This window comes from Desmodus rotundus, chromosome 6, assembly GCF_022682495.2.
Source record: "Desmodus rotundus isolate HL8 chromosome 6, HLdesRot8A.1, whole genome shotgun sequence".
NCBI lineage: Eukaryota > Metazoa > Chordata > Mammalia > Chiroptera > Phyllostomidae > Desmodus > Desmodus rotundus.
Genome location: NC_071392.1, coordinates 14,956,628 through 14,970,385, shown reverse-complemented (window position 1 = coordinate 14,970,385; position 13,758 = coordinate 14,956,628).

The following is a 13,758-nucleotide window of genomic DNA, read 5'->3' as shown; positions in this document are numbered from 1 at the left end:
CATCATTTTACTATCTTACCCTTTAAAGATTTAGCCTTAAACTTTTTTTAAGGAGATAATTTCTAGAACCATTAAGGGGAAAATGCTTAAATATTTAGCCTACTTACCAAACAAACATTAGTAGCATGACTTCTCTTCGTGTAAAAGAAGATACTCTCAAAGAGAGAAATAAGTTTTTAAAGAGTGAAGACTTTTTGTTTTTCTGACCTAAGAAGCATTTTCCCCTCATGCTTTTGTTCCCCCCTCAATTTTGGCTATCTCGTGGATTGCCATTTGAGTTTTCTTCAACAGTTTTAGGCTAAGTTTTATCTTAGCCTAATTTTTATATAACTCTAATTATTCCTTTCATTATCCTACCATATTATAAGAGGAATAGAAATTGTGATCATGTGAATAAATAGTGTATGTAGAGGGGTCAGGATTCATCATCTGTGTTTCTACAGCCTTTATTAGAATTCTTAGACACGCTTGGATCTCCGTGTCCTCAGCTGGAGGGGGTAACATCTTGGTACCTAATATATGGTTGATCGAGGAAACCAAAGACCTGGCATGTATTGAGGCATAGATGTCAGAGCTCTGTGTACCTTTCTCAAGTCTCAAAAATTACATAGCTAGCACTGCAAGAAGAGTTTCCTAATACAGGAAGTGAAAATAAAACCTTACCTAATAAAAGATTCTCCAAACGATTTTATTATATGCAAAGGATTATAGTCCTTAGGCGATCCAGATGCTCTAATATAATTTTTGAAGAATTGTATGGCTCCACCTAACAAGTTCTGGAACTCCAGAATTTGGGATAGAATCTGTACCTGGGTAGTCCATGTTTGAAACCATCCTTGGTGCAGAGGTAAATAGACCCCCTAAGCTCCTGCTTTGCTCTCACGCTCTAAAGACTTTCCAATGTTTATTCCAACTTGCAGTTGACTTCTAGACTTTTCCTACCCTGATGGAATGAACGTTTCACTACCATAGGTTGGTTACAGGCTCACTAGGCTCCCAATTGAACTTCCCAGTGTCCTGGAAGCTCTGAATAAGGAGGTAAGGGGCCAGTGTTTCTAAATTTTCATTATCACCCATTTACGTGTTAAATAATATGCCCATTGGGTTGGGCCTGGAAACGCGTTTTTTAATGAAGTGTTCCATGAGATCCTTCTGGCAAGTTTGGGAAAACGAGCCTATCCAGCTACATTTAGGCTACCTTTAGTAATACATGATCTGGGAGTTTTGTTTTAATTATTGACATCTGTTTTCTGTGCTTACACACACACACACACACACACACAAAATGTGAATTTGATATCCAAAGTTGTCAAATAGTGCAGTTGTCAAAACACAAACAAGTGCTATGGGTAACTTAGAGAAGTGTGAGAAACTAAAGCAAAAAGTCCACGAAGTAGAAGCCCGCAGGGTGCCTACATATTGATATCAGGAGTCCAAGGAGGCTAGGAACTCCTAATCCTAGGTTAAGGGGCTGCAGGGCTTCAGAAAACCAGAAACAGGTAACAATCGGGGGTGCAAGGTATACAGGTAGATTGAGTCAGGCCCTGAGAGGGAAAGGAAGGGAAAGGGCAACAAGAACCTGTGCCAACACCTGGGTTTACTCAGTGAGGCAGGAGCAGCCCTGGGAGAGCTGCTCAAGTGGAAAGGTATACCCCAAACTAAGCACAAACAGCCTCCCTTCACTCTTGCTGCAAGAGCTGTCCCTTTCACCCGGGACAAAGAGCAAGTGACAGGATTGCAAAGAAGGCTGTGTTACAGGTAAACTGATTTTGGCTTGATTATCTGATCAAAGATTAGAAGGGCAGAAGTGTAACAGCTGAGAGCTGATTACAAGGAGAGAGTGAAACAAGCTGTTAAAGCTATTTAAAAGGCGTAACAAAATTTAGTTACATGGTATTACTCATAAGGGTAAAATAATCCAATCTGTGGTCCAACAATAGGAAATTGGCTAATTGTGGTAGATTCATATATTGGAACATTTAACAGTCTTTCTAAATGACCTAAAAGAATAGGGAATAACTTGGAAAGGCTTTTACTCTGTAGTCAGTGGGCAAACGCCTGTTATAAAATACCATGTACAATGTTGTCCAATTTGGGGGAAAGTATATTCAATGGGGAGGGGGATGCTAAAAGTTAATAATAGCTCAGATTTGGGGTTTTTTTCATTGTGGTTTTAAAAACTCCACATAATGTTAAATCTACCACCTTAAGCATGTTTAAGTGTATACCTCAGTAGTGTTAGGTGGCGTGCACAACATTCGCGTTGTTGTGTAACAGATCTCCAGAATTATTTCATCTTGCCACGCTGAAACTCTATACCCACTAAACATAATTCCCTCTGCCTCTTCCACCCAAGCCCTGGCAACCCACATTTCTGCTTTCTGTTTCTATGATTTTGACTATTTTGGTTTTATGTTTAGGGAGGAGGTAGGGAGGGAGAGCGCTATGAGAGAGAAACATCAACCCGCTGCCCCTCATACACGCCCCAACCAGGAACTGAACCCACAACTCAGGCATCTGCCCTAACTGAGAATCGAACCAGTGACCCTTCAGTGTGTGGAAGGATGCCCAACCAACTGAGCCATCCGGTTAGGGCTCATTTTGACTATTTCAGATACCTCATATGAGTATAATCATAGAGTAACTGTCCTTTTGTGACTGGCATGTCACTTATCTTAAAGGTTCATGCATGTGGTAGAATGTAATAGGATTTCCTTATTTTAAGGTTGCATAATATTCCATTGTATGTATATACCACATTTTCATTATTCATTCATCTGTCAGAGGAATTTGGGTTGCTTCTACCTCTTGGCTACTGTAAATAATGCTGTGATGAATATGGGTGTGCAGATATCTCTTTGGGATCCTGCTTTGAATTTTTTTTTTAAGATTTTATGTATTTACCTTTAGAGAGAGGGGAAGGGAGGGAGAGAAGGAGGAAAACATTGATATATGAGAGAAACAGCGATCTGGTTGCCTCTCGCACACCCCCAACTGGGGACCTGGCCTGCAACCCAGGCCTGTGCCCTGACTGGGGATTGAGCTGGTGGCACTCAGTCCACTGAGCCACACCAGCCAGGGCCTGCTTTGAATTCCTTTGCACATGTACTCAGAAGTGAGACTGCTGGATTACAGATGGTTCCTAGTTGGAGTTTTTGAGTGTCATGAATTTGTATATCCATTACTATTCTCGGATTTGGGGAAGTTTTAGGCCATTATTTTTTTCAACTAGGCTCTCTTCTTCCTCTTTCTCTTCCTCCTCCTTCTATAATGTATATGTTGTTCAGCTCCCACAAGTTCCTTAGCTCTCTTCATTTTTCTTCACTCATTTTCTTGTTCTTCTGCCTCAGTCACTTAAAAGTACTGTATTTGAGTTCACTGAATCTTTTTCTGCCTAGTCAGGGTTGATATTGAGTCCTAGTGAAATTTTTAGTTCAGTTATTGTTGTTTTCATTTTCTGAACTTCTGTTTGGTTCTTCTTTATAGTTTCTGTCTCTTTGTTGATACTCTTATTTTGGTCCTGTATTTTTCTAATTTTCTTTAGTTGTGTGTGCTCTCTTTTAATTCATTAACCATTTTTATGATGGTTACTTTGAATTCTTTGGTAACTCATATATCTGTATTTTTGGGGGTCTGTTTCAGGGGATTTAAATGGGCTATTTTCCTTGTTTCTTTGTATGTCTTAACTTCTATTGAAATTTTGACATTTGAAAAATCAGCCATCTCTCCCAGACTTTGCAGTCCTGTTTCATACAGGGGTGACATTCTCTATTCAGCCCTGCTGGAATTTCTGGAGACCTCTCAAACCTATTCTGGGGACCAATCCTCTCTGGGCTCATGTGGAATATCCTAACCGAATACATTTTCCTATTTCTACTTTGGAGCCCCCTCTCCCCCCATGTCTGTCGGATTCTGTGGCCTCACTGCTGTTACAGTGTGCCACCGTGCTGGAGATTCACCTGGCGTCTGTCTGTAGCACTGCAGATTCTCGTGCATGTTGCTGGCTTTTGTTCCCAGAGTTCAAGCTCCCAACCTGGCTCCTGGTTCTTGTCAGTGCTTGGATTCAGGCAAGATAGAAACCCACCCCGTTGGGCAGTGTACCTAAAAGTCAGTGTCGAATGTACATTCCTCCCCAGGGAGAAGACGGGGATTGGGTGTTTTCCTGTAATCACATCACACTGTGCCAGGGAGATGGGCTCTGGAGAGAGAGCCAGGTTGTCCTGCCCGGCTATGACGTGTTTGACTTCGCACTAGCCTGGAGTACAAGAACCTCTTAACTGGATTCCAGATTTTTCACAGAGGCCTCTGGTCTATGTATTGCTATTAAATCCAAATGGCCATGGGGAAAGGAGGGTTGAGGGTTTCCTATCCTACCATCTTGCTGATACCATCTCCAGTAGCTCTAGTTTTAAGTGAGCTTTTGCTGTGTGTCAGACAATGTCCTAAGCACTTTACATCTCTTACTAATTTAATCTACACAATGCTGTGATTTAGGTGCTATCATCATGACTTTCTAAGTGAGAAAACCAAACTCTAGAACCAGATTATGGGTTTGGGGGTTGTTTGTTGTTTTGTTTGTTAGTTTTTGCTCATCAGCATTCTCTACAATACACATGCATTACCATCACAATACAGGTGTGTCCCATTTTTCCTTACACATAGGTAATTTGTGGGATAGAGTGTAACCATTTTAGATGGCAAAGACTTAACTTGGGCAGAATTATTTACTTAGGTGAAACTCATTCCCCTAAGAATCAAAAAAGATACAGCCCTCTTATCCTTCTGTCCCTAAGCTTCCAGGTCCTTTTCCCTTGCTCTGGGCTAGGGAAGAGTGCGTACACCAGGCTGAGACACCCTTCCCGGGGCTCGATGGTAGCTGCCGCCCTCTGCGCCCTTCCAGTTCCATTCGTTCAGTTCTGCCTTGCCACTTTTATTTCCAGCACTTTAAAAAGGAACAGTTGAAAGCCTTGCAAATATGAGGTAATCTATTAAGAAGGATGCTTGAAAGAATGAAACAGATGAATGAGGACATATTATTTGCCCAAAATACTAGTTTATAGTGAGAATTATTATACAAGAAGAAACTCAAGAGGTCCAATAATACTCATGAAAGGCAAATTAATAAAACAAGATACCACTTTATGCCCATTAAATTGGCAAAAATTAAAATCCAACAAAACAGACATTGAAGATAGAATGTTGTAGAGACTTGTGAGCTGCTGATAGGAGGGTGGATTGGTGCAAGCACTTAAAAGAGTGATTTGGCAAATCTAGTAATGTCGACGATGCACATCCTTATGACCCAGCCATTCCACTCCTCTGTAAACCCCTTGCTCCTCTAGGGGTGGTCCTAGGGCCAGCAGCATCAACATCCCTGCAAGTTTAATACAAATGCGGGATCTCAGGCCCCTTTTCAAACCTACTAAATCAGAGCCTGCATTTCAGTAAGATTCACCAGATTTTATGTACGTGAATACAGAAGTAGGCAAAATTAGGTTTACAGTTGTGAGTACGAGAGAGTCGATTCTTGTTTATTAGTGTATTATCTATTAGTAGTATTAACCTATTTTTGCCCACCCCTGTACATGAGAAACTGGCATTTGGAAAAAGGAGGCCACTACAAAACCACGTCGTATCGTTTGTGGTTCCATTTCTCACAGCCTCTCACTGGCTCGGGTCAGGGCTGTGTACCCACCCTGGATCAGTCATGGAATACACAAAGTCTCTTCCGATACACTCTGACCAAATTCTGATTCAAAGAGCTGCCTGCCTGTAACAGCTGTATAGTATTCCACTGTGCAAATGTATCGTCATTTGCCCGACCTCTCCTTTGCTGATGGACATTCAGGCTTTCCAGCAATTTACTAACACAAATGGTGTCAGGATGTGCTTTCCTGGACCTGGCCCACCACAGACACACACTGTTCTTTCTTCACCAACCTCTACAAGCACATGACTGCTGAATTGTGCTTTTTGTGCTTTTAGGGAACTTTCCATCACACCACCAACTTGTCACATTATATATCCCTGTGACGACTTTGAGGAAGAGGAGTGGAGAGGGGACTGGAGGCTGCAATGCCTAGACTTTTTCTTCATTGTTTTCTGTTCACCAAATGTATCCACATGTCAATAGAGAGGCTCTTTGAAACCCCCCTAAAATTAGGGGGAAAGCTCCAAGTGTCTATGGAAGCCCCACTTGCCTTCTACTTTCTCTGGGTCTCCTCAGGGTGGGGGCACCTTTCTCCTAATCTCTTCTGCCTCATAGCCTCTGCTTTCACCATAACAGTGCAGAAGAACCAGTAAAAACCTTGAAATTTTCAATTTCCCTTCTTTTGCTCCTGTCTAAGAGCCACTATAACCCAAGCCATGGAAAAAGCTACTACCACATCTCATACCCTCCATCCCCAAAGAGGTGACTGTGTCCCCAGGCCAGTGCCTGACTTCTCAGCCCTTGTCTTAGTCCCCTGGCTTTGTGGAGAGAGGTCTTCCCTCTCCCACAATGACCTTATCCTGCCAACCCATCACCCTGAAGCCACGAACTGCACTTCTGGCTAACTGCAGCATCTCTCAGAAGCACGTTGTATATCCTTTCTGCTTCTGATGCCTGTTTCTTTTTTTAAAAATCACTTTACAAACATCTCTGGGCTAGCCTCAGTTTTAAAGTCCTAGAACTTAGCTCTAATGCTGTCCAGATCTCGAGTTAATACCCAATAACATTTCCCATCCTTGTTTTATTGCTGATAAACAGCTTTCTCTTCCTTGGCCTTGCAGGCATTTTATTTTTCTCCTTTGCCTTCATACGCTCAGTTATGCCTTAGCAAAACACCACCAATCCCATTTTTAACCCTTACAACAGAGGTCTTCCTCCCCCTCCTCCTTCCCCGTGGCCAGCACGGATGAAGACAGACTGAAATAGTCTCTTGCCAGCCCCTTTCTGATGGGATCCCCCTCTCCTTCACCATCAGTAGTTCCACAGGGGTTCCCAGGGAAACTCCCAGCCCACTTTGGAATACAGCCTTCCCTCTGGCCACCACATTTGCTAATAATTTAGAAACAAAACATTCTTTTACTGGGGTTGATAAACTGAATGAACTTATTTATAGCTGCCGGCATTGTTTCGGAAGGGCTTTACAAATGCTGCACTCTTAGCGTTAGTAAACATAATTGTTTTAAAGACTCAGTTTTGCCAGAAGCAGCATCAAAACAGAAACAGGAGTGGTGTACAACTTATCCTCATATTCCTGACCTTGTGATTATTTTGTTTTTCCAACACCTGACTTTTTCCCTAGATCTGTGTACACTACCATATTTTGTCATGTATAATGTGCACTTTTTGCCCGATTTTTTGAGGGAAAAATAAGGATGCGCATCATACATGGGAATAATGATTACATGCCATGGGTATAATAATCCTGTGTGTAATGCACACAAAATGTGGTTACGCCTTATACATGGGAGCACGTTACACACAGTAAAATACCGTAGTTATCCTTTACCCTGTGACAGTAGCACTGTATCTCAGCACAGCTCCCCAGTTCCCATTTAATCAAGAGCTTTAGAAGAGAGGAGTGCAAAAGGAAACTTGAAACAAAATGACTAAGTAATGCTTGAAACAGAAGAGAAACCAGCTGACCTCCATACCAAATTTAGAAGGTGGAACAAATATACAAGTGTTTGCTGATTGCATTAATTTGGGGGGTCACTTACATTTATGGTGTTCAATGTCTCATCTATAATAATGTATATATGTATGCCTGACTCTTTTAAAAGGACAGGTTCTCTAATCTTCCAAATCCCGCTGTAGCTGACAATTTCCTGGGCAGCCCTGTGAGACCCGGGATCAAGTTCCTCCTCTGGTGTGTCCCGGACGGTGGCACGTCTACCACTGGAGGCACATGAGATGACTTTAGGAAGTACGTGAAGCCATTTTTGTTTGTTTGTTTCAGTAGGTTTCCAATATTTATTTTACAATAGATTACTTTTCTGTAGGTAGATTACAGTATTTTTCTATATTTGGGAAAAAAAAAAACATAGCTTGCCTGTCAAACTCCTGAATTCATGGGTACTATTGTTTAGGATGAGATTAAAGTATCACTAGTAGAGTCAACAATAAACCTTAAGTGAAAATGATAATAAAAAGCACACAATATAACCAAAACCATGAAGGTGGCACCAGAATGACAGAAGCTGAGCAGACCCTGCTGTCTCTCGGGCTGGTTAAAGCATCGTGGTGGTTTGTCAGAGCTCAGCAATGTGATGCCTGGTCCTGGTCCAGTCCTCTTCCTGCAGCATTTCAAATAATCCGCCACAGGTGAAGTAAGTTACCTCAGTGGCTGGCTTTCTGGGCTCCCCGGTTTCCTGCATAAGTGGTGAACTAATTGTATTGCATTGGGGTGTCGGAGAAAGCCACAGGGCATTTGTCTGTTCAGTAGACGGTGAATTGATTTGGATTTGTTTTCCTGCTGAGAAAGAGGAAGAGGGTGGTAGTGATTGCCTGCGGAGCCCTGGGCAGCTGACTTGATGTCACGGGGTTTGCTGGCCTGGATGCATTTTTACAGCGGGCAAAGGCCCTTGCAGAGCAGTCCCATGACCCCATGGGGCTGCCCCCCCCCCCCCCATCGCTGTTGTGTACGAATGCTCTAGTGAATAAATAACACTGCTTAAGTGAGAAGTCCTGAAAAAGTCTTTTTAGTTTATTGGGATTTTAGGGAAAGATAGCACTTGATCTTGTAAGATGTGATTTATTTTAAAAATTGTCATTTATTTACTGAGTTATAATTTTTCTTCTAGAAAGGATGGGAGATGACTTACAAAAATATATATAGGAAGATAGAAGTTTAAAGAAACATATGAGGAAATTGGGGCAAAAGGAAAGTGAGGGCAAGAAAAAATAAGATGAAGCCAAGGAGGAGGACTGTCACCAGAATGTATCGGTACGGGCTCCACCCTTGCCAGTGGTGGTGGCCGAGTTGGAGCTTTTACCGTTTTCCACTCTGGGCCTCTCTCTATGAGCTGATGGGGCTCTAGATGAACACATCCCTTTGGATCTAAGGAGGGCTGTCATAGCTAGACAGTGGCTTTCAAGTGGCTGGGGGTGTTTTTCAGTACATCTGTTTACATTCTACTAAAATATCTCAGAAGGTTGTCTCCTAGCCCGAGAAAGAGGCCTGAGATGAGAACTTGCACTTTGACGCCATCTCGGGGCGAACAATCCAAGGGAAGCCAGAGCAATGGGAAAGGAGAAGGAGGTAGGGAAGGAGGCATGTACTATCAAGCTGGCCAGTGCCTTGGAACTAACACAGAAGGTCACTCACTATCACCGGGTATCTCAAGAGAGGCCACATAAAACTACCGCATTTGACAACCTGTTGTCAAGAAGGAGAAGCAAGTAATTTTTTAAAGATTTTATTTATTTATTTATTTTTAGAGAGATGAAGGGAGGGAGAGAGGGCGAGAAACATTAATGTGTGGTTGCCTGTCCTGCCTCCCCTAGTGGGGATCTGGAGGGCAACCCAGGCATGTGCCCTGACTGGGAATGGAACCGGTGACCCTTTGGTTCGCAGGCCAGCACTCAAGCCACTGAGCTACACCAGCCAGGGCCAGAGAAGCAAGTAATTTATCTGCAGCCTCCTTCCCCTCTCCAGTCTCTCACTGGCCCAAAATCCCCCACTGCCCCAGGGCCTTAACTCCCCAGTATTTCTGCATTGGTGGCTGTGTCTGTGTCCTGTGGGAGGAGGAGAGGTGAGCAGGTTCAGCAGATCTAGGGTAGAGTTGGGTGCCCTCTACAGCAGCAGGTAACTAATACAATGGACTAAGTACAAAGTGATATTAAGGAATTATTAACTTTTAATTGTCACATTTTGAAGTTACAAAAAATGTTCTTTTTTTTTTTTTTTTTTTTTTAGTGATGCATCCTGAAATGTTCAGGAAGTATGTGAGATTTGTTCTTAAATAATAGTAAAGAAATAAATAACAAAAACTAAGCAAACAACTAGAACAGGAACAGAATCAGAGAAATGGAGATCACATGGAGGGTTTTCAGTGGGGATGGGGAGGGGAGTAATAGTGGGGAAAAGGTACAGGGAAGAAGAGGCATAATTGGTAGATATTAAGTAGATGGGGAGAGGTCAAAAATGGTATAGGAAACTTATAGGTACAACCCATGAACGTGAACTAAGGGGGCGGGGGGGAGTGTCAGAGGGTTGGAAGGTACAGGGTAGAGGAGGGACAAAGGGGGAAAAATTGGGAAAACCGTAATAGCATAATCAATAAAAGTTTTAAAAATTAAATTTTTTTAAAAAAAGAAATAAATAGATGAAAAATATATAAAGAAAAAAGGCAAAATGTTAGTGATTATTAGATCCAGGTGATGGGTATACAGGGAATCATTGTACTATTTTGTTTTTATGTACATCGGAAACTTGTTATAATAGAATGAACATATGTAAAGATATATGTGTATAAAGGGAGGGTTCAGTCTTAAAGTTCCTCCTCCTCCTCCTCCCCCTCCTATCTGTTGTGTCCTGATTGTCCTTGTCATTTGTCTCATTTATGGGAGTGTCCCCTCTAGGCCTGCTGTCTTTCTGAAGGGTGCACCTATTAAGGCATATTGTCATAATCCTCTCCTCTTAGAAGTTGGATTAAGACTTTAAACTGCAGCCCTGTGTGCCTTGGACACCAGTGCGAGCTGACCCAGAGGGACAGCCACCTCCTCTCAGCAGGTCTGGTTGAGCCCCTGGGGACCAAAGTATCATTGAACAATGGCCCTTATTCGCAGCAGGGCCGCCTTTCACGGGGCCTGGTGCGCTCTCCCAGTGCCAACCCAGCTGTCTTTTCACCACTGGGAGCCCTCCCCCCCAACCTCAGCACAGCCCCGGCCTTAATTCTTTCCCACAGGCACGATTCCTTCGACAGAAGCCTCATCTGACAGCTGTGGCCCCTGGCCTGGCCCCACGGGCGTTCAATGTTCCCTTTCACCAGCACTGGGGTGTTCCTGCCAGAGAAGCCCACTTCCTCCATGTGTCTCTTTTTCACGGTGTCACTCTCTTTGGCCTTGAGTGTCATGCCAACTCCTTACACCCTCGAGGAAGGGAGTTGGGGGCAGAGAACCTGAATCAATGGGGTCTTTTCATTTCTGAACGTCAGCGAGCAACACGAATCAGTTCAGTGAGTTCAGACTCAGTTATTTCCATACTTGTCACAGTCCTGACCCAGCATTAAATCCCACTGAAAATGCCTCTTGTTATCTCCGGCTAATGAAGAATGTTGCTCTTTCTTCTTGGTTTGAACACACTCCAAAACATTGGCCTGAAAGATCAGTCTACCACAGGAGAGGCCTGAATACAAAAATCTGTAACTTTCCCTTCGATACAGCTCACTGACATGATTCTCGTCGTTTTCTTTCCTCCCCTTTTCATTCTGCTCACTGACAGTATTTTTGTCTGTTTGGCAGTGTAGAATGCCACCATTTATTTTTCAGACTAATGAAGACACGCCAAAGTCTTTCCCACTGACCAAGGTACAAACCACACAATGAAGAGATTAAAAGGTCCAGTTAACCTGTTAACTTGTCATTGTTGTACCTCCGTCAGAAGGGCCCCTTCTCACCCTGTCACTCTCCATATCCAGGCCCAGGAAGGGCGCTTCACAGTATACTTCAGCCTAGAATATGGCCATCAATATTTTTTATTTAGAAGTAGCAGCATATTAATTTATCAAGAAATAAAACCACAGAACAAATCTTCCTGAAAAAAGACTTTAAGGCCAAAAAACACTATATATATTATTCCCCCTATAATAACAAATGTCCCCATATTTTCAAAAAGTGAAACCTTTTATAATTAAACTGTTAATAACGAGTATAAGTTAAGTGGTGCCGATGATACATTGTAGCTTCACCAGATCCTGCCAACACCTAGTGAAGCCCTCAGCACAGTGAGAGGATTCAGCAGCAGATTCTGGAACCAGACTGCAAGGGTTCAAATCCCAGTTCCAGTACTTACTTGCTGTGTGACCCTGGGCAAATTACCTGACCTCTCTGTGCCCGAGTCTCCTCACCTGAAAAGTGAGAACAGTTTAAGTACCTGCCTGCCGTGGGTAGTTGCGAGGATGTGAAACACTTAGACTATTGTCCAGCACGGACAAGGAAGCATCATGATCACTGCTGTTGTCCTGGGTGGATGGGCATTGACTCTCTGGTCCAGCTGCACAACCTGCCAGTCTTCCTGACGCTGCTCCAGTCCTTTCTCACGGTCTCACTCCTTAACACCCACCAGCACCTGACAAAACCGCTGGCATTTTTCCCGCATCGTGTGGGCTGCCACTCCTCCCAGGAGGGATTTACCTCGCTGGGGCGTGTAAATTACTAAGCTTTCACTGGGAAGGCAAGACTGATCAGGGGAGCCCCGGCCACAACATGAAACACGTCTGGTTTCTCAAGACGCTCATAAACTTTTAAAAACATGTTAACCTAGATGAAGAGGGTTACTTTTATTTCTCCGTTGGAAGCACATTCTTGTCATGAGTCTCCACGTAAGGCTGCTCCCTTGCTTTATGTTTTACTCATTCTCCTCTTCACTTTCCTCACTCCCTACCCCCACCCCACCCTTCTGTCTAAGGTGACTCTCTGCTTCCCGGTGTTGGCGTGGAGGGATGCACGTGCTTTTGTGTTACATAATTGTCGTGTGTAACGTTCTCCTTCAGTCTTAGGGTCCATGTCACTCTGAGGACTTCTAGATTTCTCCCTGCTGCTTCGTACCCATGTGCACATCCTTGCATATGGTCCCCGCTTCCACAAGTGACAGACACCCAGGTTGTCCCCAGCCATCCGCCACAGCACACCAGGAAAGAGAGGCGTTCTTAAAAGACAGTCTGGGGAAATCGTGCTGCTACGTGGATAAAAATGAAACTGGGCCCCCACCTAGCACCACATACCAAGTGAACGCTAGATCCATTTAAGGCCAAAATTTGGAAACTGGAACAACGGCGTTAATGGTTGTTAATAAGTGTGTGTGAACAGCTCAGTGATGGAGGGGTAGGAGAGAACTTCTCAAACTAAACCTCAAGGGCATATAAGTCCTTGTACATTTCTTCGATTCGCATTGGTTTTCCAGTCCTCTCTAAACTCTCAGTCAGCCCTTCTCAGCGGCCCAGAGGTTTTCTTTTGTTCAAGGACAAAAGTGAAAGAACAGCCACACTTTAAAGCCTATCTTTTCCCTAATTTTTGTCTTCCCTTCCTGTAAATCAAAAATTTAGTCTTTTTTTTCTAGGCTTCTGCTTGCCCAGCACAGGCATCAGTCATCCCTGAGTGAGACCCAGCTGACCTCACAGTTTTGTGCAGCCCGCTAAGAAAGGTTTTCACATCTTGAAATAGTTGATGGAAAAAATAATAATATTTTGTGACACCTGAACAATATACGAGATACAAATTTCAACATCCATAAAAATACAGCCACACCCACGTATTGCCCTCGCTGCTTTGTCACAACTGCAGAGCTGAGCACTCGTGACCGAGACTGTATGGCTCGCAAAGCCTAAAGTATTTACTCTCTAGCCCTTTGCTGGAAAACTTTGCCAATCCCAAACCAGACTGAATGTCCCTTGAGGGTGAAAATTGTATCCAGTGTATCTCTGATTTCCCTGATTGCTGCTCCGTACAGAGGTTTGCAGGTGATCAGTCCTAGTTATAACAATTTAGGATTACTTTTGGCTTCAAGTACCAGGCTAGCCTACTGACAGGATTCTTGATTCTCACAGGAG